The sequence below is a fragment of the Passer domesticus genome, chromosome Z, assembly GCF_036417665.1.
Source record: "Passer domesticus isolate bPasDom1 chromosome Z, bPasDom1.hap1, whole genome shotgun sequence".
NCBI classification, from domain to species: Eukaryota; Metazoa; Chordata; class Aves; order Passeriformes; family Passeridae; genus Passer; species Passer domesticus.
The window spans coordinates 72718162-72745304 of NC_087512.1; the positions used below are offsets into that span (position 1 = coordinate 72718162).

A 27143-nucleotide genomic window follows, 5' to 3' on the forward strand; every position below is an offset into this window, starting at 1 on the left:
AAAGACTGAAACTCCTTTCAAATTATCTTACCACAGTTTTCTATTTTTCAGAACCTGATTTTATCCAAAGCTTGTCAGGAAAGCAGTATCTTATTTCCAACTTTTATCTGGTGGCACTTATGAAAATAGAAATTTTAAGTTTATGGTGAGTTGTGAATTAGTAATTTAAATTACCCTGTTCAATTAAAATGGAAACATTAATGCAGGAGGTGCTTGCTACACCTCCATCCTTTCAACATGTTTAGTGACAACATTTTCACCTTTGCTCAAAAAAAATATTACAGTATTCAACGGCAAAGTTACATGAAAAACATTATATTAGAAGCTAATTCACTATAATTAAATATTATGCAACACTTTTATATCTAGATTTATCAGAAGGGCATTTTGCTTCTATCTTACTCTGGAAGCAGCTTGGGGAAGGGATCACGAGGGATTACTCTCGCATGCAGAGTTCATGTTGTATCTGTCTCAAGCTGCAAAATCTCAAACAAACTCAAAATTTCTCCTTCTTCTTATTGTCTCTTCTCTCCAGGCTCAGCAAACCTGGAGGGTTCAAAGCAATCTCACTGATCCTTTCTACTTATTTGTACTGCAGAGAAATCAAGGCTGACCACTGATCCATACTGATCTGCAATCCATGCTCAGTGGTAACCCCCATTTTTCTCATACTGCAGAGTTATAAGGACCAGGAATTTTAATTTTAAAGGGATTCACTTTAGGAAAAATAGTTCCTCATCATATTTAAAAAGGAAAATATGTCTTTGGTAACTTTGTGATAGGAAAAGAAAATCCCCTTTTGAGGAGATCACAAAAACATGTTCTGAAATGGAATTTTTTTAAAATCTGCTGTCAGGCTCTATCAAGAGAAAGAATCTTTCCTCAAGGCATTAAGAAAGCTATTTTGCTGAAATTGTATCCCACTCATTTACATGTAGATATAAAAATAAACAAATACTATTTGTTGCATCAGTTTCACCTGTTTTTAATTGCAGGTTATTTGTAAAGAGAAGATAAACTAGCTTCAAGTTCTGTTGCTGTACTTGAATGAGAAACCATCCCAGTGTGAGGAGAGCTGAAGAGGATGGTTATACTTATGCATGTTCTGAAACTTGTGTAGTATGGTAAGCTACTTAGAGAAAGAAGATGAGATTTTCCCCAAAGTCAGGGGTTGTACCTTCCTACCATGGTTGTATTTTGTGCTTTTCTGAAAATCCCAAATACAGCACAAAGACCTGTGAAAACTGCTTGCTTGTGTTCTTCACCTTCCCAATTAATGAGCTAGAAGGAAATAAACTTTGAAGACATACTTATTCCTTTTTTCTTTTGCAACTGTTCACATCAGAGTGTGAATAATTTTTCTCTAAAAATCCCAGTAGGTTCCCAGTGACTGCAGCTACTGTCCCATCAAAGATCAAGGACCAGCTATCTGGTTAACATTGTCATTTGACAATTCTGGTACAAAACATATATTTATACAAAACCATCTGACTGGAGTTCCTTTTTGAAGAATGAGGGAGGAGAGGATTTCTATGGAGAGAACACAATTTACAGCCATAGAGCATCATCAGATGTTTCCATTTCCTTCTTCAGTGTGAAATCTTTTACTCTGTAAAATATTTGGGGCATTCAGTTTGTTCAGTAAAGTATTTGTGGTAAAAAACTCTAGTTCATACTTTCTCTATGAGCTCTCTCTGATGAACATGTAATAGAGTTTGCGTGTGCTAGGAAAAAAGCTATTTTTCCTAGCATGTGCTAGGAAAAAGCTCCTCACTCTGTGCTCCTCATCCACCCCAGGATGCCAGACAGACTACAATTGTGTTCAAGAGCTGCAATTCTACTCGTTGAAATGAGTAAGATGCATACAAAAACAATTGAAGGCTCCTTGAAGCATGCAAAAATTCTGCATCTGTCTGCTGCAGAACTAACTAGCAGCAGACCATTGTCCTCGGGTGATTGTAATTGGGCCTCTCCATCTTTGTCCAAGTTCCTAGCAAAAATTGCTGAAAATAAGCTCTTCTTAGGGGGTAAGTTGTTGCTAACACAGGAAGGTGTAATTTCCACCTTTCTGCAACATCTTTTTTGACTTCCTTTTTTCCCTGTTCTCAGATGGATTAACATTATACAATCTTGAACGTATCTTTAAAAAACCCACAAAAACTCAGCAGGCTGCCAGAATTATTTGAAACTGCAATTTATATTCATAGCACAATGATATGTGAAAAGTGTTTATGTGTATTTTTCATAAAGTTATTTGCAGTTAATGAGCTAAATGTATGGTAAAGAAAACTGAAATGTTCTTGAATCTATTTGTGCATCAGTCAACAGCAGTCTTTTCTTAAAAAAACACAACCCTGAAATTAGTAATGGTCTCCCACCTCATCTGAGTAAGACATTATTGTAACATAATCTGACTTCAGGTTCTGAATATTTGAGTTAGGAATGCTATAACGCCTATTAATAAAGGTTATATATTTAAACTTATATAGTAGGGTAGACTTAGGTAGACTTAGACATTTCTAAAGTTTTTTTCATTCAAGGTTTCTAATTACAGTAATTTGCATTTGTTTCATAACACCCCTACAATAAGTACCAAAAACACGTTAAAAATTTGTTTACAAACTTAGGAAATTAATTCTGTATACATCACTCTGCAAAGCTCAATAAACTTTTAGAGTTTGCTATATTTAGGTCAGTCAGACCAGAAGATAAGATTGAGACCCAAAGATACATGCCCTGTATTAGAAGCATTTTTGACTCATAGACTACATGGTTGCCCTCACTTACACATCCATAGAGAGCTTAAGAATCCTTTGGACAGTGCTCCCAGGCATATGGTGTGGCTGTCGGAGATTGTGCTCCTTAGGAATAGGAGTTGGACTGTATACATTGAGTAGATCTCAAAGGAACAATTTCATATATTATCAGATTTTTCTACAAACTATTCAATTTTATTTAACAAAATTTTCATTTGGGTAAAAAAAAATCAGAAGAAAAAATTAGTGCTATGAAATACAGTATGTCTGAAAGACAATATTGCAGGGAAGAAGTTCATGAGTTTTTTTCACCATAATCAACTACATAATTCATTGGTTTATATTAAAACAGCAAAGTAAAATATATTTTTTCCATTTGAAAATAATGTTAATAAGAAAGTAATTCAGAAGCTGTGATATTATCTAATATACTAGGTGACCCTTACTCTAGTTAAGACTAAGACATCAGGGAATATGATTAAGCAGGATTTTCATATTTTGCCTCTCTCAAGAGGCAAGGCACAATATTTTGCTTTAATAATATTGTGAAGAAATACAATAAGATAACAAATAATTATTTTCAGGTATCAGAAATGTGCATTTCAGCTTATATTCCCCATAGAAAGAGGAAACTAATAAAAAAAGATTAATTTAAAATAATATGCAGTTATCACAATTTTACACTAATTAATTCTTCATGCTGTCCTGTCTTTAGACCTTTGTAGAAATATCACCCTTCAAAATTTAGAATAAAAATGTTGCGGATTAATTTATTCTATTTTTTCTTATTGTTCAAAGATGTGTATTGGGCAATGTTTTAATTGAAAATATTAAAACTTTTAGTCTTTATGTTTTTAACTTTTATGTTATGCTAGGATCATAATTAAAGCTGTTGATATCGCTATAATTGCATGTATGAAACATTTATATATTCTTTAGGAAATTAATGCTTATAGCTATCATGAATTAGAAATTACATCCCACACATATGTGTAGATGTAAACACATTCAAGCAGTCTTTACTGTTAATATAAGCATTGCTGAATATCAGGTAGTTGGTTTTAACAAACACTTTGCTGTAACATCTCTAGGTCTAGCTGAGACAGTAGTGTGAGAAGGAATCATGTACTTGGCTATCAGTCAGCTTTGCAGCTTCAACTGTCCAGTTCAGAGAAGCACCAAACTGTCTGAAAATGCTTCTGTGATTTTAGAAATCTGACTGGCATTTGCAAGCCAATTCTTCTCACTGTGCTGAAGAGGTTAACAGAAAGATAGCATGAAGGAGAAATACTACAAGAGAATACTCATATTTCAGAAAGAAGTTTCTCTCTGTAGGGCAAACTTCACACACACACTTTTATGGATACTCACACATGTACATGTATGGTCCCTTTATAGAACTGTAGGTAGGCCAGGTTATCAAGACATTACTGGACATGCTGTCATCATCCCATAGAGCAAGATATACAGTTCCTGAGACTCTGCCAAACAGAAACACTAAGCAGTTCCTGGAAGGCACTGCCCAGTGTAACCTATGACATCTGCTCCAAATTTCCACACTAGATTAGTTTACCTAGTTAACAGAGCTCCATATTTGCTCTATGCCATAGCATAAATGCACCAACTAATTAAATTAGCATTGATACTTACCCTTCTTTCCATTTAAATATAGATAAGTCTTCTTGTCAGTATTCTAAGACCATTCAAGCACTTTTGAATTTTATACTGATTTTTTCCTCTCTTTCTCCTTTCTACATGAATACTGTCCCCAAAAATTATCCTAGGTTGGTCATAAGATGTGCAACTGCATAAAAAAGAATGGCTTTATTTTTCTCAAGCAAGGTGCAATGATAAAAAGCTTATCAGAAAAGTCAACATTTTATTTCTGAATATGTCATATTTATCTTATTTTTCTGGTACATAAACTTAAAGTGTCAACTATCGTTCAAGATATCTGCTTCTAAAACAAATTCCATGCCCAATAGCTTTAAAAGATACTGTGTATCAATCCTCAAATTTCTCTGCAGTCACTATGGGTTTAAACATTCTCAAAATAAAATTTTGGGGCAACACTGGAAGGGATTTTTCTCTAAAAAGTGTTGCTAAAATGACAATAGTGTTGGAGTCCAGATTCACTAATTAAAGGGACCAAAATTGATTGGCATTGTGTTTTGGTGTTGCTTTTCAGTTTGTATTATAAAGAAAGGATTAATTGTTTTCAGTTTTTGGAAATTCAACACTTAAAAAAAAAAAAATAATTCATTCTGTATGTTTCTGTCACTTTTAAAAAAATTCTTGCCTTGTGGCTGTGCCTCTTCAGAAAACCTAGCAGAAGGTTTCTGTGAGAGAATATCTTAGTTAGAAGTTATGGGGATGAAAATTTCTTGTCAATGAAGTGGAATAATAAGCTATCCAGTCTCTGTGTCCTCCCCTTTTTCATGCAACCTTGGGTATTTCAAAAAAATTCAAACAAATTTGTTTGCAAGGTCTTTCTCACCGATGTTACAGCAGCTATCTGGCCACACAGAGAGCAGCACAAAACTTTCCCAGGCATAATTCTGGGAAAGGCTGTGAGATGATCAGAGAAAAGAATGAGAAGCAATTCTTATCTTAACTTGCTGCACCCGGTATTGTGGACATGTGGAATATGTTATGGAGATTTGTTTACCAAAGGGTGGTTTCTTAATTAGCCAATGATGATGGTGTTTTGATTGGAGGACCAATTAGGTACAACTGTAGCTAACTGAGGTGTCAAAGTATGGGTTTTTTAATAAAGATGAGGGTTTTTTAATAAAGATGATCAGCCTTCTGCAAATGGTTGGAGTCTATGTAACTTACTGCCCTGGCCCATTGCACTGACATCTAATTGACCATACAGACACAAGAAACAAAAATTAAGATAGGAGAATTCATCCTATCAGATGAGAGCAAGGATCAGATAAAAGATAGTAGACATAGCCAGACAGGTACTTAACTCTCACTAATATAATAGTAAAGATAAACAGCAGAGAATGAGAAAAAAGAGAAAATAACTTTTTGACAGTGATTTAGTTACTAAGTATAGAGGATAGCCAGGTCCAGGGAATACCTATTTAAGAGGGAAGATTCTCTTTTCAAACAGGGATTGTTCCAGATCTATCAGAAATACGGAGATTTTCCTTTTTCTACTTTTTACTATTGCACAAATGTTTGTTCTATTCAGACTGCAATTTCTAGAACAGACACTTAAATTATATATTTGCTGGATTTGTTCCTTTTTTTTTTAGTCTTCTCTGCAATTGATTTATCAAAAATGGAAATCTTCATTCCTTAATAGTATTTTTTTATTTTGCATTGTATTATCTATTTATTTCAAAAAATTAACTTCAGAAAACTTTTAATATTCTGCTTATAAAAATAAATGGCCAGATAGCATTATATTACTACCTGCAGAGCTCTAACATAAATAGAGAAAATGGTCAATTTTCTTTCAAAGCAAGCTTCTTGTATTTCATTGTATTATCCCACCTCTCCACTTTCCTCATTCAAGTGGCATTTATTACAGACATAGCATTATTAGCAATAAGACTCTAATGAGATATTATTTTATAAATATATAAACTGAAAAATGTCCAGGACATTTGATTAATGTCTTTAACTGTCATAATCATGCTTACATTTGAAAAATCTAGCTACCTGTTTTATATATGTTTCAGTTATAGTATCTGCTGTAATTAAGTTAAATACTATTGAGCTTGCTAAATCCTGCAGTTGCTTCCTGCTCCTTCTGCTTCAAAAATACCTGGAGGTTACCCTGCATTAAGGACAATATACATAGTTGTTATAATCAAAATTGACTACAATTCTGTGGTATTCAGTGGTCATATACAAGTGTAGGGTTTTTTGCATTGATTTCTCCTCTACATTCACAACACATTTTTATGTCCAATTATTTCACTTTAATGCAACCATTATCAAGTCTATCATTGTCAAGAATCTTTCTGTTATGGATAGTATTTTCCTTTCCTTACATAAAATTGTTGAAAAAATGTGAAATATATTGTGAACTAATAATAAATGTGAAAACTGTAAATGGAATAAAGAACTGGTGTTTAGAATAATAAAGTATGAAAGTGTACTTCAAAGCCTTCACTTATTGCTCTCTGCTGCCACAATAAATTTATCCAAATATTTTTCTGGTCTTCTATAATAATGTCAAAAGCTTTAGAGCTGAAGGGAAACAAAAGTTGTTAAATGGTTACTAAAGATGGTTACTAAAGGTAACCATCATGAGATGAGCTTTCAAAATGCAGAACCAGCCTTAGCAAGAGCCAAGGAGGAATCTCCTTCAAGTGCTCTCACCCTTGAAAACTGATGCCCCACTGAAACTTCCAGATAAAGCAGGTCATTGCTTTCTCATTCAGACCTCAACTCAGCCCAGTCTTAAAAGGATGACTACTGTCTTTTCCTAGGAATGACAGCAGAAAAAGAAAACTTAAAATGTTACTCAGAAGCACTTTTTAAGGCAGAGAGGATTAAGAGGCCTGTAGGGTACACAGGGTACAAAAGGAAGCCACACAGAGTCACTGAGCTACTAATTAGCTATGAATTGTGTGAGAAATTACCCTTTACCAAGAGCTGCTACTGTTCCTTCCCTTGAAACTGTGGCTCATCTTTTTAAATGGCATGTTATTGTATTTGCGGGGTGCCCCAATGAAGGAAGGAATGACGAATCTAACTCCATGTTCTCAGAAGGCTAATTTATTATTTTTTGATACTATATGAAAGAATACTAAACTATACTATACTCGAGAATACAGAAAGGATATTTACAGAATGCTAAAATTATAATAATGAAAACTGTGACTCTCTCCAGAGTCCCGACACAACTTGGCACTGATTGGCCAATAAGGGAAAATAATTCACAGCAGAAACCAATGAAACAATCATCTGTTGATAAACAATCTCCAAACACATTCCAAAGAAGCAAAACACAGGAGAAGCCAATGAGATAATATTTGTTTTCATTTTTCTCAGAGGCTTCTCAGCTTCCCAGAGAAACATCCTGGGCAAAGGGATTTTTCAGAAAATATGAATGCAACAGCATGTCCAGTTGAAACTCATCTGAAGCAATGGTGCAAAGGAAGCAGATTATGATATTTTTTCTAAACTTAGACTTTTTGAGGGCTCTTCCTTGTTTCCCTAATAGTAGGAGTCACTTGGTCTGTGACACAGAATTTTGCAATATACTTGGTGTGATCAGGAAAAAAGAGTTTTTAGTGCATCTGCAGACTCATCCTAAACCCTTAATTATACCTGGCCACATGCCATAGAAAAAACTTGGTCACCATCACAGAAGATAACTTGATAACCTTTATGATTTATTTCAATCAGCTGTGTGGATACTCTTCTATAAAATAACTTAATGTGAAAACTGAACTTTGACTTGCTGACAACAAGCATAAAATGAGATATCATTGGTCACAAAGGGCATCTTGTGGTGTCATAGATGTGATCACCATAAGAAAGTCAGCAACAACCAAATCACCGTATCAGCATCTGAGATGACAATTTTCCCTCCACATGTTTCAAACAAGAAGTAAACATGGTGATTATACAGGTCAAAACAAAAAAAAAAAAACCCAACCAACCAACCAACCAACCAACCAACCAACCAACCAAAAAAAACCTAAAAAAACCAAAAAAAACCACCAAAAACCCCAAACAACCTTATGTTTTATGCAAATAATAAAATCTTGTCTGCATATTTAATTCAAGTGCCATGCCTTGCTTAAAAAAATGAAGAAATGTGGGCTTGCCAGGGCTCAGGGCTGGCAGGAATCAGTCTGGGAAACAACTTGGGATCAGCACATTTGGCACATTTTCTGAGTGCCACCACTTGACATTTGTGGCCCCTGAACAAAAGGTGTTGATTGAGATGGTAATTTCTGGTAATGCAGCAGTTTCAAGACAGTTGCATGGGAATGGTCTACTTGCAATATTTACCTCCAGCAAGGCAGCCTATTTCTATCTGCTGTCATCTCATACAGGGAATTAAAGGGAACATGAGTGGAAAGGAGGTAGTATAGAATCTCTGCTTTTGACTGTTTATTTATGTTTTTTTAAAGGGGTATTGCTATAATGTTGCCCGAATATGACTCTAAAACTCCCTCTGGATCATTACAAACGTACTCTTTTCCTAAGAAATCTGTTTTTACACCTCCACATCCTGTGACTCACCACTGTGTATCTTATACTTAGAAATTTTCTCACCGAATAATGAAATGGTCTGCTGGTCCACCAGAAAGCCTTGACAGCTGTGATGGCTGTCCATTCTAGTTGCTGTGTGTTGAGTCCCAGTACTCTCTCATTAAGGATTCAAATCACGGCCATATGTTATGGCTGGCTGCTCCTGGCAAGATGACAAGAGCAATGAACCTAAGAAAGTAAACTCCTGTCCACTTCACTGGGTTTGTCCAGGCCACTGCTGGATTAAGCAGAGGAGCACCTTCATTATTCCAAGGTGCCAGGATGCTGCCATCTATATTACATATTGACACAACTTTGAAAATTCCTATTAGGTGTTTATTCACCAATGTCTCTCCCAAACAGTACTTTGTAGACAATGTCAAAAATAATGTACATCCTCTAAAGACAGGCTTGCACAATGTATGTACAAGCCTGTACACAGGCCTTCTTTTGGCTGTGGAAACTCAGCTGTTTCATACATATGAAAGGGGATACTGGGAGTGGTGGGAAGATAACATGAAGTTACTGCAGCAGCTAGGTTTTAGTTTGGCTACATTGTCATTAACAAGGAGTTTGTGGGTAGGAACATGGACACATATGAAATAGAGAAAGACATAAATTATGCACGAAACATTTGCAATACTGTAGCAGAGACCAGGGTACTGCTGCAATTGCACTCCATGCTTTAGAAATGCAATGAAGAACATAACACAATCAGGAACCCCTATGACCAGCAATGCTCCCATTTAATCCAAAACAGCATGCAGAGCATCTCTTTACCCCTCTCCCTGGATGGAGCTTATACAAAAGGTTTTATGAAAGTTTGTCTGTACATAATTTATCAGGTGTAATGCTTCAGTTTTTTAAAACACTGGAGCTTGTTTTCCTGCTGTGAGGTAGGTGCAGTGTTGTCAGCTCTCACAGCTTTACAGATTAGTGTATTTAAAAAGTCTCAGCTGTGGTAATTTGTCTTGTTTGAGAATCTTAGGGTCTCTATAAAAAGAAACTGAGATTTTTATTCATACAGCAGCACAGTATCCATGCATATATGTGGCCCTAATGCAGCCTAGCTACACCAGTAAATAAGATTGATAAAATTTTATCTACTGGAAGGTATCATAGATTTTGAATGTTCAGGTTTGAACAGCCCCATAGTCATCCTTGTTTACTCAATCAGGCCAAGTTTTGCAGCTCTTAAATTTAGTAAGTAGGGCAGAAATACACTTTTGTACAACTTCCTCATAAGAAGAAATCAATAAATGTTATGGTGATTCCTTTTAAAGCTGAATTGCTACAATGCTTAACAAGTCACACAAAGGGAAAAAAACCTCAGAGGTACTACTGGACACAAAATAAGCATGAATGGAGGAATGAATTAATGAATAAATGAGTACAACTTTCTTCAGCCCTTGTATAATTTCTTCTATTTGTGAAAACTCATGTGGATTTAATAGCTGGACTTGATGTTAAACTAGATTATATTATGTTCAGCATGTAGCAAAAGAAAATTATTGTGTAGAAAAATAATAATTTTATGTTTGACACAACTATTAAATGTGTACCAATGACTGCTCTTTAGCTGTGAAAACTGCCTGACTTTCATCAAACAATGCAAAATGAATAACATTAAGCCTAAAAAAGATGCCACTATGTTTAGGTTTTTCTTAGAGGAATGAAAACAGGAACTATTATTATTAATTATTATTTATTTATTTATTTATTTATTTTAAATAGCTGGTATATTTCTATATGTGAATGCATTTGCTAACTTCATGTGAACTCTGTTAGAGGAAATGCCTTGTTTAGGCAGGTTATATCTTCATCTCTTGAATATATACAGGTTCACATGCCCCTAGGACCTGTCTGCCCATAGTTCAGCTGATTCTCAGATTCCCTCAAGACATCCATGAAGCTTACAAGCATAATAAGCACAGATTTAGCCTCAAGTCTTTTTGACAGAGGTCAAGACATTGCAGTACCTGAAACACAACTATGGCCACAAAGCAGCTTTGAGAAGAGAAAATCCCCTAACCTGTGCTCCCAGCACAAAGAAACAAGGAGGTCAGTTTTTCCATCAGCAGAGAGCTCAACCTGGAATTTTTTTGGTGAAAGGACTCTTATTGTGACTAGCAGTGTCTTTAAACATGCACAGGCAAGGTTATCACTCCAGAACACATCAGCTGTACTACAATGAAGGCTGTCAGCTCCATATTACTTCCAATTTTCAGAGAATGGCATCTTTAATTTTGGTTTCAGTAATTAATGTTTTCTTGTCTTCATGTTTCTGTGCAACTGCATTACCCCACAGCACATGGGAATTTCATTCTCCCACTATTTTTCAATCCCACAAAAAAATAAAAACCTTGTTTAACTTCAACCTAACTTAAAAGTTGTATGAGAGTTGGTGTACCACATTATCTTTCATGAGTAAATGCATATTAGAAAATTGCTTGATCCATTTTGGCTCCGGCCAGTATATTTTAAAGGAGTTTTGCTGGAAGGAGGCCAAGGAAGGAGAATGTATAAAGAGACAGTTTGTGATGATGATGATGCTGTTTCATTGAGGGATATTTTTTGGACATTACATAGAGCCTGAAATACTCCTGCTTGCCAAAAGAAGTGATAGCTGTGGACAACTCACTGCAAACAGTCACCCTCCTCCTTTCATTGTTATGTAACTATTAAAAGAGACATAAAACTAATGCATAAGACTGTGTTATTGAAATGTGTTTTTGCTCATTTTTTCCTCAAAGTGATATTCTCTGTTAGGTCCCAGTTGAACCCTTAATTATAACCACATGATTTCTATAAGAGAAAAAATTTATTTAAAAAAAAATCACTCTATTGACAAGAATAGAATACTAAGTGATAAGTAGTAGAGATCATTGATGCTGGTGCAGTGATATTCCTGTTAGTACCACAGGTATTCCACAATGCTAAAAAGTAAAGCTAGCATCAAATATATTAATTATGAGTTGAAATGAAAAAAAGAGAAAAGAATAGGTTTTTGTTGTGACCTTTAGTAACAACTAATAAACTCCTAAAGAATAGGTTTAAATTGCACTCATTTGGTAAATTTTTAAGCTCAAAAACATAACTGCGTTTTGAAGACTAAGAAACAATGCTATTAATTAATCACAACCCTTCTCTTTTTCTTGTCTTCCCTTTTTCATGTATTAATATCTCCAGGACTGCCCAGAAAAGGATCCAAAGACACCATAATCTCTGAGATGCAAAACAGAGTCTGACCCTCAGTTTGGAACCCTCTCCAAGCACAGCGGTGAGTTTCATGAGGTTTAATATATCCACAATGAGAGAAAAAGGTTATACATATAATGTATCAAAAATTGAGGTGTTTTAAATAATCATTTCTTACCCTTAGAGTTTTTTAATTTCACCAAATTAAGAGATTAAATGAGCAGATGACCACTGAGATCAAATTACCCTTGTCTTGATGAACTCTCAAAACATGAATTATCTACATTAGCACCATTTCACTATCCATGATCTTTTATTTCAGATTATTGCTGTACTGTCTGGAAAATTATGATCAAACTTGCCAACAAGTACAAGTTCAAAGAACCAAATCAAATCTTCTGTTTGGTTTATTAATGTACAGGACAATATTTCCCAATCATGCTTAAGGAATGAAATTTACTCTTTTTTAAATTATATCTAGTTTCTCTAGTCAGAAAAACTTATCCTTTTGTCTAAATTGTTAGTAAATAAGAAACTTATCAGAATCCACAAATATATTATCCTCCTATAAGCACCAAAATCAAACACAATATTGCTGCTTTGCAGAGGAAACAAGACCAAAACTTGATATTATTCCCCTCTATGGGGGGGAATCCCACTGAAAACAGTCTGCTAGGAAGGATGATCAAGCCTTAACAACAATTGCCAGCACTGGCCAATAATTACACTATCACTTAGTGTGGCTAAGATACAGGTCTTAATTTGCAGGTGCCCATATTTCTCCAAGCTTTGTTGTGGAGTCAGCTTTGTGTTGGGTCACAGATGCCAGGTTATGACACTAAAAGAAATACCCTTCATCAGTTTGTGTAAAATAGTGCAAAAAGGCAGCTAAGCATATGAGGTTTTTTAAGATAATTAAAAAACAAAATTCAAATTTTTCATTATTTTAATTATACATTAAACAGGTTGTAGTTTAATTTTTACCTGAAGACATAGAAACAGAGAATTAGCTGTGGAAAGGGCACACAATGATCATGGAGTCCAACTCCTGACCCTGCACAGCACATCCCAGAGTCACATCATGTGTTCGAGAGCATTGTCCAAGCACTTCTTGACCTCTGTCAGGCTGAACTCAAGACCTGCCACTGTCACCACAGAGAAGAGATCAGTGGCTGCCCTTGTCTTCCCTCAGAAGGAAGTTGTAACTGCAATGAAGTCTCCCCTCAGTCTTCTCCAAGTTGAACAGACCAAGAGACCTCAGCTGCTCTTCATCCGGCTTCACCTCAAGGCCCTTCATCTTCAATGCCCTCCTCTGAGTGCTCTCTAACAGAATAAGGCTCTTTTTTTTTTTTTCTATTGGGGCACCCAAAACTCCCCCCAGCACTCAAAGTGAGGCTGCCCCAGTGCAGAGCAGAGCAGGACAATCCCCTCCCTTGCCCGGCTGTAATGCTGTGCCTGATGCACCCCAGGACAAGACTGGCCCTCCAGGGGCCTTTCAGGCTGCCAGGGCACTGCTGATTCATGTTCAGCTTGGGTCCCCAGGTCCCTTTCTGTGGCACTGCTTTTCAGCATCTCATTTCCTGCTCTGGCTGTACATTCAAGATTACCTCATTCCAGATGCAGAATCTATCATTTTACCTTTGTTGAACTTCTTATGGTTCATGATTGCCCAACTCTCTAATTCATCAAAGTCTCTCTGCAGGGCCTCCCTTCCTTCAAAGGGCTTGAAAACACCTCCAAGTGTAGTATTTTTAGCAAATTTGCCTTCAAGTCCTGCATCCAAGTAATTTATAAACATTTTGAAGAGCAGAGAGCCAAGGATGGTAGAACCCACTAGTGACAGGTCTCAAACCTGTTGTCAGCCCATTCACTGTAACCCTTTGTGCCTGTGTTCTCAGCCATGTCACAATGCGTTTGTCCAGCTGTGGGCTGGACAATTTGCCCAGAAGTGTCCTGGGAGAGACAGTTTCAAAAGCTTTGCAGAAATCCAAAAATATTACACAACTAAGTGTGAACAACTACTTGAGATTTGAAACAATCAACAAGAGTCCTTTGGTATGGAAGATGATCATGTACCTACATGAACAGCTTGAAAACTCATTCTTTCTTTAAATATTCAAAAATGCATTCATAAGTCAGCTCTTTTGCTTAACTTTTCTTGTTAACTGCTTTTCCTGTTTCATTGTGATTACAGTATGAAGCCAATCAAATTTCAAAAGAGCAAGTCAGGTGTACATAGCAAAATCAAAAAGAAAAGAGATTACACTCTTTTCCTGGGGCTAGCAGAATCATAGCTATGTTTTTTACAACATGAATGCTGGACCCAGTAATTAAATTTCTAGTCTATGCAACAAAATAAGGTAATAACTACACAGATTTCCTAATCATTCTTAAGGACATTATTAATATTAAAGATTTCTTGATCTCATTTTATCTTTTTTCCCTTTTCACACTCTTTTGTTCTAGTGACACACAAAAAAAAAAAAAAAAAAAAGACAAGGGTAGGAGGGTGCATGGTCTTACTTATTACAAAGAACTGGGAGATATCACCCTTCATGTTATTTGGCACTTCCACGCAAGGCAACCCAAATAATGCAAATATAATTTTCTGTATTTTGAGTATCACACCACAAAGGATGGTCTCACCCCTAGGGAAGAAAAGCCCTTTCTTTCTAACAGAGAAGCTTTACTGAAACTCTTAGAGGGTGATAACTAGGTGTTCTGGTGTCTTTAATTTACACAAAATTTAGATAGAAGGACCAGAGAGAGACTCATGAGTTACAATTCTCATGGTAGCATCAATTTTTATACCTAAAGAGCTACCAAAATAATAAAGAATGAATACACTTCAGGAATAAGCCTCAAAACCCAAGATAACCTTAATAGTTATCTTATGAAGGCTGATATAGTCCCTGAAGAAATTTGGTGCATCTTTCCAGACAGATATTAATACTCTTTCATACATCATCCACTTTCCTTGACACTTCATTTGCCATCTCTGTGATATTTATAAAAGTTTAAAGCTAATAGCACAACAAATACAACTAATGGTAGTGCAGATGCATGTAAATCTTGGGAAGAATAAATTACAGAGTGTCACAGTAAACTGAAATTAATGGAACTGAAGCTGAGTGCCTGAGAGTAAATAGGTTTAGCTGTGTTAGAAGACTATCCTCTCAAATATTGAAGCAAATAACTGTCTTATTGAAGGCTAATTGCTTCTCTGGCATCATATTATACCATGTTTGTATAAACATAAAAAAATAATCTAAAAATCAATGGGTGACCTAATACTGGGCCTGATGCAGGAGAGCTGGTAGAGTCCTGAAGACAGGTAAAAGAATTACCTTTCAGGACTTCAGAAAGGATTAAGGCTTTTTCCTATATATGGGATGCTAAGAAAAGATCTGCTTAATCCTATGTGTCCTCAGGGACACACAAAATATCTCTTTTCCCATTCTTCCGTTTAATTCAACCACATTCTATGTTGTTTGTTATCTGTTATTTGAGTTTAAAATCTCCTCTGAAAGGGAGTAGCTATACCTGTTAGCTTAGCTCTTTTCTTACCAAGCAAACCTTGCCTTTTTCTTTACTGGAGCAGAAGGTCAGAGTACTGCTGTTACAATCCTCATCCAATGTCTAGGAGACATCATGATACTCATTCCAAAGTGAATCCGTTTTGAGAAGAGGTGAAGTGAATCAGCTTTGAGAACAGGTGATTTTAGTCAGTGCCCAAATGCAAGGGAGAGAATCACAGGTTTGGAAGACACTTTAAAGGTCACCCAGTCCAAGCCCCCATCATGGGTAGGCACACCTCCCACTATATTGGGTTGCTTAGAGCAATCTGGACTCTGATGTGAAGCTGAAGTAGAAGGGGTGACTATATACACCTGTTTGTTGTATTAGCAGCCTTGTCCTTACCTGGATGGGTCTTAGTATGGAATAAGGGAATAATTTCAAAGAAACTGACCATTCAGACAACAACAATTTCCTTATTGAATGAGCTTCCTTATCTGTCAAAGAGCCTGATACAGTAAAAAGTTTGTGATATTATCTTTGCAGTTATCCTGTAATTCCCAAAAAGTGTAAAATTCACCTTTTCTTGTTCATTCTTGTTTGAAAAATGTCAGTGTGCTTATGAGAACAGACTTAAACAAGGAGTATCAATGAGTAGGAGAAAAACAAAACAATAAAACATAACAGCAAACCCGTTAACCTAGAGCTATATTACTCTGACCCGTGGTCTAAATTTATCCTGTAGGAAAACAGAAAGCCAGAGGTTTTCCTCTAGCATAAAGACCTTACCCAGCATCTTGAATCTTTGAAAAACTATAGGGAAAGCAAATATATAAAAAACCATTACAGATTTATCCAGCAAAGCTGCATGAAATGGTTAGACTCCAGCTTGTCCTCTAGATCCACTTTTCTCTTCTGTATTAATTTTTTTAGTTCCATCCTCACTGCATCTACAGACCCTATTGCTAGGACATTTATAAGCTGATGACCTCCCAGACCTTAAACATAAAAGATGAATGCAAAATAGAAGGGGTACATCAACACCTTATCAGATTTCACAAACTCTTTCATATCTGACAAGATACTGTGTAGAAAACTTTCGTAACACCATGGTAAAATTCAGGAAATAACCCATATCTATTTACAGATGTGAGAGCAGGTGATAATAAATATCCTCCACAATAACTACCTTCAGATAATTTATTTATCTTTTAACTTTCTTACATCCTTCCATCAGCCATAGAGGCTTAAAATACATGACTGAAGAAAGTACAGTAATTTGAATGTCAATCTCTGTAGCAAGTGTACTTTTAAAAAATTCTTCTCTATAGATCAGTTCTGCAGAAGTATATTTCACATTTTTATCATAAAAGAATTATGAGTAGAAGAATTGCTTATTTAGAGTTGGAATGATAAAAGCACTGCTAACAAAACATCCCCCTGTATTTATGACTTTTCTCATTGATTCTTTACTCTTAAAAATCCTTTCACATATTTTAAACTTTTGTATATATTAATCACATTTCACACAATATTTGTCCTGTTATTACCCACATATCAGTCATTTCCTCTTGTCTGCTGCAGCATCTCCTGACACTTTGTAAACAGCAGTACCTTTCCATCTAAATCTTTGAAGTAGCCTGTCTCTAGGTGGCAAGGGAGTCTATCAGGAGGAAAGCTGAGACCTTTCTTGTGAGATTTTTCTTCCTGAGCAGTTCTGGTGGTTAAGTTGAAAGGAACATAATCGATTCCTGGTGCTCTCCTTAGTACTTGTCTGACTTTTGTGGATGCACAAAATTTCTCCCTCATTTGTTTAGCCAGCTCCTGCTTAGTGATATTCCAGGCAGCAATTACTATTGACACTGAAACACTAATAACCTTTGCAGAGAAGACAGAAAAATGTCACTGCCACAAGTGGGTTTGTAATTTGCAATTAATAACTCAGAGCTGGTTGAAAGAGAGCTAACCCAGTGATTCCATTGGAATCCAAATGAAATACTCTCTTCATTTTGTAAAATTTGTTCCTCAGTTTTTATACTAACAGTAGTAGTAAGTGAAATGTTTGGAAATTTTCCGTTCTACTCAATTTTTGCATATTTCTCAAGGATTTTGTTCGTCCTTAATTCTGACCATTGTATTGGGAAGTGCTGGAACTCTGTGGAGAACAGAAAGTCAATTCCTCATCTAATATAATGAATGCATAATTCAGATCTCCACTCATTTTTGGCAAAAGAGAGGAAATATCTATAACTGATGGCTGTGACAAAGACTGCTACATGCAACACTGTTCTCTTGATAGCCTGACAGCTTCTTAAAACAGCAATAAAAACATACTCTTTGTGTCTCCAGAAAGTGCTGCATCACACTAACCACTGTTTATGACATAGACTAGAAAATTGATTTATGTTTTAAAATTATCTGTTATAATGGAACAGAACTCTTTTAACTGCATGGCCATCAAAAAGGAAATCAAAAAACAGCAACTTCAGATGGGTTTGCTTGAATAATGGATTTCCAAATATATTTCAAACTAATCAAAAACAAATAAACAAACATGCAGGATATAATTTGAATAAATGCCATTTTGGCTGACTTTTTGGGATGAAAAATGAAAAACATAAAAATAATTTCAGGACTAGCAAATATTCTGGCCCTAGAAACTCATTTTGCCTCTCCACAGTTACCTAATTTTATCATTATGCTTTCATTTTCAAATGAAAGGAAATTTATTACGAAATGAAAAATAAGAAAGTTTAGATTTACTGAATTTTCTCTGCCTTATCTGGAGAAAAGCCATGTGACAATTTCCAGGAAGAGTTAATGAAAGATGTTAATTTCAAAGGATTTTATTTTGATCTAGGGGGAATCAATAGGACAGGCTCTGGGCAAATTGCGGTAACAAGAAACCAAAGACCATATTAAAACTTTATTAAAAATTCACAGGAAAAAACTGTACCTAAATTTTCTGTATTAGAATAGTTGTATAACTTCACATTCCCCTTCTGATTTCACTTCTACAACTATTTTAACAAGATAAAATATTCAACCCTCATAATAATCTAAACAGGATTGGACCAGTTTTTATCTTAGTTTAAAAGTTAATATAAAAATGAATAAAACCTCCCCACAATTACGGTGGTTAAATTTAAGAAGGGGCAACAATTTAAAGTCTTTGCATGTAAAAAAATAAGGCTTCTTACAAATCAGATTACTTCTTGAATATTATTACTTTTTTACAGCTCTCTCAATGGCAACATTTCAACAGTTTTAAATGGGAAGAGGATTTGACTCTTGCAGATGGAACATTGTGTGTCTGAAACTTTGTCTTTTAGGTTCATCTTTCAATGCACGTTCAGTAATAATAGTTAACTACTCTAGTAATTTGTTATTTTACTAAGCCCATGCTGATTTCTTATAGAGAAGCTATCTAGGAAATGAAAATTTTCCCTACTGACATGACCAGTAATGCATAGTTGAAAAGAAGGACTGAAATGAACTGTGGAATTTAATAAAAGCATGAGGTTACACAGTATTATACGGAAAAAAAATATATGCTATGTTTGACTATACTGCAGCAACTAAGGCTGAAATATTCTTCAGTGAAGTAAAAGAGGCTGACATAAGGGGATTTCAAAGACCAAATTCAGTAAAATCCATTAAAACCCTCTCAAAACTGATGGAAAACTGCAAGGAATGTTTCTGTGATAATGGTGACCTTTAACTTCACTGCTTTCAAGAAATGTCCTTATCCCATTAGTGACTTTGCTGGTGTAAAGCAAGATTTAGACACATTCACTTGTGTGGGAAAATCTGACATATACAGAGCATAATAGCTTTTACCCAGGCAAATATGTTGCGTTCAAAAGGGGAAATTAGGAATGTTTGCACAGTTAAGAAACTGCTAGACATGTATGAAGACTGAGCTGATAGGTCACAGTGTTTAATTCTTTCTACACTAGAATTACTCTGGAAATAGTTTCTCAATTCACTTTCAAGTCATCAGACACACACACATGCAACATCTGTATTTAATTTTTCATTTATGCTTATCCAATAAGCAATAGCAAGTAGAGTCATCATTAAATTAGAAATAGTCTTATTCATTCTCATTTATTCTTCCTAAACCACACATTCTGGTAGAACAGCATAATATCTTCATAATCTAAAAAACAATTCATCCTTTCAGGAAAATGGACTAACACTCTGTTGGAATTTATGTATCTGGCCATTACCTACTTTCACCTTTACTTTGCCTTTCTCTGAATTTTCAACACTACTAGTTAAAATAGTGCTTAAACTTACATGAGATTTTTTTCAGTGGTGTGCTGACTCACTGTGTTTACTATTGTACCAAATTCAGAAAGATGCTGACTTATATTGGTTCTGAAAATTTTTTCATTTTGTTGCCTCCTTAAATGGCAATCTATACCTAAGTAATTAAAAAAGTTATTAAAATTAGGATTCTAGGAATAATAAAAATTTAGTGTATTGGGAAATCCATGTGCTTACTTGTTAGCAGTGAAAGGAAAAAAAGAAATTATTTAAAAAATTCCAACAGTTACATGCCAGTTAATACAACAAAGTAATATTTATACCTGAATTTGTTTGCATTTTTCATCTGTTAAAACTCTGATGTTTTAATCTAACAATGTAGTTAAATTAACTGTTTAACATAACAAATAAAAGTGTTTTGGTTTTCATTGCAAGTTTTATATTTTATTGCTATTATTTGTATATGAACACACCCTGAATATCTTTTTCATCTGTACCTGTTTCTATTTTCTTATTTATATCTCAGCCGTGATTAATAAAGGACAACAACTTATGAATATACTGCTTTTCCAGTATCATTGTGCTATTCTTTCTAGGTCTCTATCAAAATAGTCAGAACTACATTAGAATAAATAATTTGCATGCTGTTTCTTATTATCTGTGTTTTGAAGCATACAATAGGTGCCAGTAATTTTTGGTCTGTTCCTAATATACATTTAGATATATAATAACATTTTACTATAAATAATTTCCTATATAGTCAATGAGAATCATTGAGCATGGGCATGTCTGAGTCTTTATAAAATGGTCTGATAAACTCAGTTATTTTCAGTATTTATAATGTTTGCAAAAAATGCCAGTAAGAGTAATCTGTTCCATAGGGTAATACAGAACATTCATATCCATGCTGTTCCTGAAAGCTGCTTGGTTAAAATGTTACAAGCTGATATAGAAACTACAGTTTTAAAACATTGTCTACTCACAGCATGACATCTCCAAGCTGCCTTTCAATAGAAGAGTTCCAGTGTAGTGGTGAATATCCGCTCACTCTCCAGAGCACAGTTTTCCAGCTGAATGTCATTGTGCACAAATTCTTCTGTTATCAATTGCCTAAATGTTCCTGCAAAGTGAATCACTGGGAAATTCTCTGGCCACAGTGGTTTAGCTTTCCTCTCCTTTCCCACAGAGCAACTTTCAGAGAATGGTTATAGAATTTTCACTTTAAGGAAGTTCCACATGTTCATGAATTTTCAGGTGATTTCTGTTTAGTTGCCTTTCTAAAGAGACCTTTTGGAACAATGGAAAAAAGGCAGAATCTACATTTTCTAATTCTTGTTGCATTTATTCACCTTCACAAGGCTTTAGGTAAGATGAGTACAGCCTGAGAGAACATTCCTATTTCCAGCAGGGTCTACAGAAATAATATCAGAAAAAATGTCTTTCTACCAAAATCAAAAAGGAAAGTAAACTGCCTATACAGTACTAGGTATTTCAAGATATTTCTATAGGGAACACAGTTTGCTACAGTCTTCCAGGGGATATAGCAGAGTTCTTGTAAAGAAACAAAGCAGCTGCCATGACTCTCTCTGGAGATTGCTAACCACATTTCCAGGCTGTAAACACAAAGAGGCTGAGTGACTGTTCTGTGCCCTACACCAAGAGCTGCAGGGCCATGATTGCCAGTTCTCAGTCTTGCATGTACCTAGATGCCTGAACTGCTCTACAGATGAAGTAAAATTCTTGCTTTCATTTCCCCAGTTGCCCAGGGAGGTGATGGATTCACCTTCCCTGGACATGTTTGAAAAAGATTGGAGGCACCTCTCAGTGCCGTGGTTTAGTTGATGAGGAGGTGTTAGGTCATAGGTTGGACTTGGTGATCCAAAAGGTCTTTTCCACCCTAGTTCATTCTGCAATTCTGTGATTGTCTGTGATGTCACATTTTCCACTCTTGCCTCCAGCTTCTCCTGACAGAATCTCCTCTGCTGCCAGCTAGTAATTCTTTGCAAAGCTGCCCCACACTTTGTGCTCCCAGACAGGGACAGTGGAGCTCAGTTTCTTCCAAGACTGAAAAGGAAACAGTTTACTCTGCCTGTGGACATATGGCCAGAATCAATGCAAAGTGGCTTCTTTATTGTACAGCAAAATGACACTGGAACAATGCTGAATAGATAGAACTCATGTTGTTAATGAAGATCACCTTCAGTTGCCTTGTGCCTGTGATGATTCTGAACAAATTTTTTCCCATGCCCTTTTATATATAAGATCAGTTATTTAAATAAAATTGTTAGTTATGAGGAGTAGTCCCTGGAAAGTCCCAGGCATACAATGAAAATAAGTGTATTTGTAGGTTTTTTCAACAAAAGTTCTGTATTTCTTAAAGCCCCAACCACTTGCTGGGACTTGTTTAATTTTCATATTATGCTATTCACCTTGTGGTTAAAGCTAGAGAATATTTTCTCCTAATAAAATTTGGGCAAAATAATATTGTCAATAATGTATTACATTGTGATGATTTACTGAAAAGTAAAATAACTTAAAATTTTCAATAGAGATAAAAAGCAGCACTAAGGAATATTTCAAAAAGCTACTTCCTGTACCTGATATTGTGGGTTTAAATCCAGATATGGATACAGTAGAATTCTTTTTGGAGTATAAGCACACATAATTTGAATTATCAGTTTATTACATGGCCTCTACATGGTTGACAATTACTTTGTTTTGCATACCACAAACAAAGTGAAAAGCTCTTTGTCTAGGTGCAGTGTTGTGATCTACTAAGAGAAGATGTTTACCACATTTTATGGTTTGAATAATTGGCTGCTGGATGCCATCTTCAAATTTCTGGCAGACCGATGAATGTTTTATTTATACTTTTTGTATTGCTATTCCAGTCTTTCTTTTGAAATTTATTTTTACACTCAAGTACATAAGTATTATTGGTTTTTTGCTGTATCTTTTAAGTTCTGGTCATCCTCCAAACAGTGATCTTTAAAAAATTTACCTGTATTTATGTAACTGTGTTTGGTAAGAAATTTGAATTTATTTTAAGTTCTGTTATTTGCAGTGTTATATTTTCTATGCTGCTTAGTCTTCTTTCAGCTCTTATAAGAAAGATCAACAGATGATAAAGGTTCAGAGTGGCTAAAACTGTCTGACTACACCAACATATGCTCACTTTTGTAACTTTGTTCCAATGTTCTTAATCCAGATGGTGCTAGAATGCATTCTATGTTTTAGTATATTTTAGATTTTTTCCACATCCTTATATGTTTTCCAGATGGCAAGCCAAACCTATTTCTTATCACAATTCAAAGCTTTTTATTGCTTTTTATTGTCTTTTGTACTGGGTTGCTACATTGCTTTGCTAATCCTAATTTTTTTTTTTTTTTTTTTTTATTTTATTTTATTTTAGTATAATTTTATCTCTTCTACAGGTAGAAACTAACTTTTATGGTCTATTCTGTTATCTAAGGTACTGTCAGGGCATTAGAACAACTGAAAAACTTAAATGCTTTCTGACATGTAGGATACCTCCTCCATCTGCATTGCCTTTATTTATCATCTCAGGTTTTTTTGGATTATGTACAGTCTCTCATGAAAGTCTATCTTGTGTGCTTGGAAGGGAGTGACACTTCTGCCAGAACATGATCTTGGTCACCATATCGTGACTTTTCTGGTGATCTGAGGCATAAGGCCTCATTTTCACCTGACACCTCTGAGTTGAATAACAGGCATTTTGGTCAGCTGGATGCTTTCAGCAGTGACTTTCTCATGGTGCTTTCTGAAAGTCATGATCAAACCTACCTGATGTGACGATTTTATTCCAAAGAGCAAAGAATACGCCTTTTAAGTATATTCACACACTCTTACTGAGTCTTTAGTGGACCTTTTATCAAATGGAGCAGATTGCCACTTTTCTATCACTACAGCTCCCTGGATAAATCAAGTAGTACATTCTCAATTGTTAGTAATAGGTAGCAACTTCTTTTGCAAGTGCTATTCAGCAGCTTTGAATCAATGTAAAGCCTTAGAAAGAATAGCTAGTTCCCAAGAATGTGATTTTATAAAAAGCTCTAAGTTGAAGCGTTCTTTATCCTCTGAAATGAAACAAAACCATTAGGATTTTCATTCATGACAAAAATAAGGTAAAATGCTAGTTTCAGAATAGCCAGCATGACCAAGATTAGATATTAGTTTGATACTAATAAGTTAGAACAACCACTTTATAGACATAGCTTTTCAATTTTTCCTTTTAATGTTCTTCCCTTTTATGAATATAATTAAATATCCACTTCACCAGGAATGTGTTCATTTTACCAGAAAATAATTAGAAGACTAAATAGTGTGGAATCTGGAGAACCAAATTCCAATACACTCTTAGGGACCAGTCTATTGCTTGAAGATTTTTTTTGTTGTTTTATTTCCTAATAAAGCATCTAATAATTTAATGGGCATATTTCCATAAAAAAAGGTGTGACTACTGTATGAATCCATTCCTGCCATTACTTACTCACCAAACACACACCATAGTGATGGGTGAAAATACTGAGGCTCCTTCCATATCTGTGAATACTTTTCTTTCATAACAGCAGCAGGATCACCATTTTGGTGATCAAACATGCTATGTTGCACATCCTGCTTAGAATTTTCAGGTGCTATTTATGTGCCCATTTCACTAAATTTTTTCCTTATATTGTTGGTAAAGATCCATAGCAACTGTTTTTTCACTTAATGATTATCTTCTCACTCTCCTCACGTAGTACTGGCTGGTTTCAAATGGGCCTATTGTCTTGCAATGCTACATGCACTTGTATTCCAGGTCTCAAAAAGTTTAAGCAATATCACATGTTTTGGGTCAAGGGCTTTTTTTGCTATGAACAGACCTTAACATGAGAAGCACAAAGTTAGCTCATTTCTGTGCCTTTGTGCTGCCAGTACTGCATTCTTGATCCCACTGTGATTCAACTGTTGTTAATTTAACAACAGAGTGGAAAATTTTGCTGCTGTCTTCATGTGGTATGTGCGCACTGAGAGTCTTAAAATCTGTTAAAGCCATGCTCCAGGAAGTCTTCTTTGAATTACAAAGCTTTAGTCCTCAGTCACCTTCACATTACTGCACTACTTAGGAGAGCCCACTACCCCAGAATACAAAATCTGTATGCACCTTAGCTTCCTCTACTGTTTACAAGCTTGTTATTGCCTTTGTGCTCTACATGTTCTCTGAATAATTTGAATGGTGGAGACCATTAATTTTTAATTTATCTTTCTCCAACTCCCCTCCCAAGTTTCTTGATATGGTGATTCCATAATTCTGTCCTGAACTGCAAAAGTGAACGCTGTTATTTTGTTTCCTGTCATGGATTAGTCACATTGTTCTCCTAGAAACATTTCTCCAGGGGTAGGGTGTTTTTCTCAGCTATGTTTTCATCAGTCTTGAGTTGTGTATGCCAGAACCATATTGTAAGCATTTGCTTCTGTGTATGAGATGGATCTTGAGATGGATCATAGCTAGATGGATTTTGATCTAGGAGGAAGTGTATTCTACCCATTACAACAAGTTTAATATTCTTAAGCAGTCCTACAGAAGGTGACCTAAGTTTCCTGGTCAAGGAATTGCAAGTTGAACATGAATCAGCAGTGTCCTGGCAGCCAGGAGGGCCACCCGTGTCCTGGGGTGCTCCAGGACAGCATCACAACCGGGCAAGAGAGGGAATTGTCCTGCTCTGCTCTGCGCTGTGGCAGCCTCACCTCAAGCTCTGGGGGCAGTTCTGGGTGGACACAGAAAAAGAAAGAAGTTAAACTATGAAGAGAGCATTCAGAGGAGGGTAATGAAGATGGTGAAGGCCCTTGAAGCTGTGTGAGCAGGGGCTGAGGTCACTTGGTCTGCTCAGCCTGGAGATGAGGAGGCTGAGAAGAGACCTCACTACAGTTACAACTTCTTAATGAGGGGCAGAAGAAGGGTAGGTACTGATCTCTTCTCTCTGCTGATCAATGATAGAACTTGAGGAAATGATCTGAAATTGAGTCAGGGCAGATTTAGGATAGATATCAGGGAAAGCTTCTTCACCCAGAGGGTGGCTGGGCACTGGAACAGGCTCCCCAGGGAAGTGATCACAGCACCAAGCCTGGCAGGGCTCAAGAAGCTTTACAAAAAACTCTCAGGCACATGCTATGATTCTTGGGAATGTGCTGTGCAGGGCCCGGAGTCATACTTCATGATCCTCATATTCTGTGTTTCTATGATAAAATGCCTTTGTCATCAAATCATCATTTTCCTTTTCTTTGTAGAACTGGCATTACCTATTAAAAATTCCTGAAATGTGGCTATCATTGAATAAAACCCAGGATCAGTAGAAAGATGCAGATGGAAACATTATGTTACCAACAAAAAGGTATGGGGTAGTAACCTCAGTTGTAGCAATTTTTTCACTTATTATGGGAATAGAATTGGTGCTGTCTCACTTTGAGTACTGTGTGCAGTTCTGGTTCCCACCATTTAAAAAGAATGTGGAGGCACTCGAATGCATCTAGGGGAGATAAACAAGGCTGGAGAAAGAGCTAAATGGGATGTCCTCTGAGGAGCAGCTGAGAAGTGACTTCATTCCTCTTCTGTACTGTGAGGGTGGTGAGTCACTGGCACAGGTAGCCCAAAGAAGTTGTGGAAACCCCCATCCTCAGCAGTGTTCAAGGCTAGGCTGAATGAGGCTTTGAGCATTCTGGTCAAGTGGAAATTGTCCCTTCACAGGGCAGGGGAGTTGGAACTGGATGGTCTTTAAAATCCCTTCCAATACAAACCATTCTATGATTCTATGATGCAATCATTCTCTTTCACAAAAAATAAGGAATCCCAATCTTTGTTTGCAGAAAAGAAGTAATGACAAAGTACTCCCAGATAGCTGTGGATTTTATACAGATTCTTACCCATTTCACTTCACTTCTCAGTGTCTGAGACAGCAGAGCTGATGAGCCTGTCTGTGGTGTCAGAGAACAGAATTGCATGGCTCCTCTCAGCAAGTGCAGAAGGATTAAATAATTCTTGATTTTTCTGAATATCTCTTTTGAGGATATGATATTTGTAAGTTCTTAAGATAGGCAGAGTAATTTCCCTTTTTCAGCTGTGGAATAAGAATTTTTCTGAATGACTTGATAGAAAGGTATAGGAAAGGAAATGAA

The 27143-nt window shown here is 35.9% G+C and overlaps 1 protein-coding gene and 1 long non-coding RNA gene across 13 annotated transcripts in view; one reads left to right on the forward strand and one right to left on the reverse strand.

The window, feature by feature from the left end:
* LOC135291005 (uncharacterized) overlaps positions 1 to 20478 on the forward strand; it is a 40197-nt gene extending 19719 nt beyond the window's left edge. For 6 of the 7 annotated variants that reach the window (XR_010353870.1, XR_010353867.1, XR_010353872.1 and 3 more), the window contains 5 exons: positions 52 to 145; positions 536 to 650; positions 996 to 1124; positions 12174 to 12264; positions 18938 to 20478. This is a non-coding gene — a long non-coding RNA (uncharacterized LOC135291005). Of the gene's footprint in view, positions 1 to 51; positions 146 to 535; positions 651 to 995; positions 1125 to 1376; positions 2365 to 12173; positions 12265 to 18937 lie in introns of those variants that run through there. The other variant, XR_010353869.1, reaches the window with a different exon arrangement.
* Positions 1 to 27143, reverse strand: part of LINGO2 (leucine rich repeat and Ig domain containing 2) — a 478753-nt gene that overhangs the window by 263030 nt on the left and 188580 nt on the right. The window lies entirely within an intron of this gene.